Below are 3,787 nucleotides of genomic sequence, written 5' to 3' on the forward strand. Positions count from 1 at the left end.
CTTGGGACAGATCTCAATACCTGGTCGCCTAGATGGTGGCCTGATAGCTTAGGCAATTCCCCTTCCCCAGTGGATAAAGTCAGGAACCTGGGTTTTGTATCCGACAATAAACTAACGTTTAATGCTCAGATTAACAAATTGTCCGCGTCTATCTTGTACATCATGAACATGATAATAAAACTTCTGCCTTTCATTCCCCAAGAAGCATGTAAAACACTGGTAACAGCACTGGCCCTATCTAGGCTGGATTACGGAAACGCCCTGTATGCGGGGCTACAAGCCCAACACCTGACAACCCCAGATCTGAGCTGGTTGCCCACAGATTAAGAACCCTCCACTGGCTGCCTATGGAGAAAAGGATAAGGTTCAAGTCAGTGTGCCTAGCTTACAAGGCCCTTCATGGGGTAGGCTCCCATTTCCTAAAAACTCAACTGAAACAGTACGAACTTCCTAGGAACCTAAGATCGAGCGAGGCTAAGCTGATTAAGGTTCCCAAATTCAAGCAATTAAGATGGGGGGGGAGAAGCTTTCTATTGCAAACAGCTAAAACTTGGAACCAACTACCACTCTCAATAAAAAATAGCTCCTCGCTGCTATTATTCAGGAAGGCCGTAAAAACGTGGCTCTTTACATCTTAATTAGACCTCATGTCACCAGTAGCTCCAGACTTTCTGCATTTAAAACAGAGCCAAGACGCCCTTGGGCATTCATGCGCTTTATAAGTTTATAAATCAAATCAAATCTCACTCACAGGCCCAGTCTGACACTCATGCACCCACACACCCAGTAAGACACTTATGCAGGTACACCCATACCCACTCAGACACTCACACACCCATTGAGAAACTCAAGCACTCAGTCACACATCCACTGAGACCCTCTTACACTCACTCACAGACTCATTTTCAAAGGTTACAGGTTACAGTTAGGACATCGATATTTACTACAAAAACCATAGGTTACAGGGACGTTATAGTTAGGGAATACAAATTCACTGAAAAAACAAAGGTTGCTGAGATGCTATAGTTAGACTCACATTTCACTCTTACAAAACCAGTGAAATTCAGCAGCTAAAGTTACCTGAGCAAACTACAAGTTACGCCCCTTGTAACTATAACGTCCCTGTAACCTTTATTTTTTCAATTAACCTATACATGTATACATATCCACTCACACACCTATATGTACATATTCACCAACACCTTGACTCCAAGGACGATGACATCTGTGAGTTTTTGAAACTTTTGCTTTATTCTTTATTCACCGGCCAACATCAAACGTGTCCTTCCATGATACCACTCCATTTAAACACCAAGTAGTTGTCCTTCAACAGTGTTAATTATAAAAACAACCAAATGTCACATGCTTGAAATGTTACAGTAACATAAAATACGTTGCCATGTTGTATTTTACATTATCCTTCCCTCAATAAGTTTTTCAACCATAAAGTACATATTATTGGTAAAACCTCTTTTGTACAATGCAATGTATTTATAAAAAGATCTTTTTCCTATGGAAAACCAATTACCAATCCATAATAATGCTGGATCTAAATTGTTTGCCCAAAGCATTGTTGACAAAAAACGTAAATGTAAAGTATAACACTTCCTAAATAGGTAACATGTACTTATTATATTCTTCTAGGGCTGGGTAACAGAGGGTACATTTACATTGTTTTTCATATCGTGGAGTCCTAAATATGCCTATAAGGGTTATCAATACTCAAGCAATTATACATATATATATATATATATATATATATATATATATATATATATATATATATATATATATATATATATATATATATATATATATATATATATATATATATATTACCTACTGGCGATAGCCAGTAGGTATATATAGTTAGGATTTTTTTCCTATGGGACTTTTGAAAATTCTATGTCTAATAACTTTGGCGTTTGTGGACGGAATCGGCTGAAATTTTCAGGAAAATGGCACATTTTGTTTCTGAGCAGCCCCTGAAAATTTGGGGGGGTTTCGTCAAGGGGGGGCCGAGAAAAAGGGGGGTCCCAAAACGCGTTTTTCCCATGTTAATTTCCATAGGGCGTTTGGCCTCACTTTTAGCTCGAATGGCTGAATGGATTTGCACGAAACTTTGTAAAATTTGCAAAATTGTAGGGACTGTTAGCCCGATGTGCCTTTGCTGGGTCTCAATATATGTGCTCCAGTGGATTTAGAGAAATTAACGTTTTAAAAAATTTATATATCTGTGACAGTGTCCTGGATAGCGCACCAGTTCGCGTACTTTTCGCGTAACGGAGCTTTGCGAAGCGAAGCTGATTGGCTGTCCAGTGTCTGTCAACATTCTAAACAGTCCGGAGCAGCCGCCATCTTGTCTCTCGGTAGGATCGAGAGACAAGAGGAGGTGAAAACGAAGGGGGAAATGAAGGAAAGGGGGCAAGGTAGACCTCTTCTGACCCCCTAGGATTGATGAGGGGGATATTAAAGTGCCCCGCGGGGCCAAAAAAAAAAAAAAAATTGCGATTTTTTGTCATAGAGGCGCAAATCGGTACGTGAACCGGGCAGCTAACCCGGCAGCTAACCGGCAGCGTAACGGGAGTCTGAGGAGAAGCTGATTGGCTGTCAACATTGTAAACAGTCTGGAGCGGCCGCCATCTTGTTTCTCGGTAGGATCGAGAGACAAGAGGTGGTGAAAAACGAAGTGGGAAATGAAGGAAAGGGGGCAAGGTAGACCCCTCCTGACCCCCTAGGATTGATGAGGGGGATATTAAAGTGCCCCACGGGGCAAAAGAAAAAAAAAGAAAATTGCGATTTTCCGCGGTAGAGGCGCTTCCCGGTACGCCAACCGGGCAGCTAACCGGCAGCGTAACGGGAGTCCGACATCTTGTGTTTTTGGAGCGTCCGGTTTGTGTACCGGGTAGCGTTCCGGTAAGCGTAACAAGGGGAAAACCAAGAGAAACAGTAAAATAAAATTTAAAGGAATAGATTTCCACCAAACTTGGCAAAATTGTAGGGACCGTTTGTTTGATGTGCCTTTGCAAGGCCTCAAGATATGTGCACGTGTGGATTTTGTCTAATTAAGGTTAAAAAAATATATATATCTGTAAGCGTGCTCTGGCGCGCTTACGTTACGGGTTTTGTTTGCGCTGCAGAGACGATACGTCACGTTTATGCGACGCGTCATGAGGCGTCTCACGTGGCTACGTGATACGTCACGTAATAAAGAATATATTTTACAACTATAGATATTAGCTTTTAAAAAACCAATGAAATTCACTGAAAAAACCATAGGTTATAGACCATATATAGTTAGGAATTTGCATTTACAAAACCTTGAAAATTCATTGAAAAAACCATTGGTTATAGACCATATATAGTTAGGAATTAGCATTTACAAAACCTTGAAAATTCACTGAAAAAACCATAGGTTATAGACCATATATAGTTAGGGATTAGCATTTATAAAACCTTATTTTACTCGCATAAAACCATTGAAATTGGCATATATAGTTAGTTGCGCTAACTATATATCGCGCACCCGCAATCCACTGCTGATGATGTCACATATTACATCATTCATGACATGGTCAGTGACATCACTGATGACATCACTGATGACATTACTGATGACATCTTAAATGACATTACTGATGACATCACTGATGACAACATCCAGTGGCTGTCTGTTTCTGTAAAGTTAAAATATGTCTTACATATTGAAGAATGAGTGGATGTATAAGTGTCTGGATGAAGGATTTAGTAGGTGCATGACTGACTGTATGAGAGAGTGATTAAATGT

This window comes from Lissotriton vulgaris, chromosome 5 (assembly GCF_964263255.1).
Source record: "Lissotriton vulgaris chromosome 5, aLisVul1.2, whole genome shotgun sequence".
Lineage (NCBI taxonomy): Eukaryota > Metazoa > Chordata > Amphibia > Caudata > Salamandridae > Lissotriton > Lissotriton vulgaris.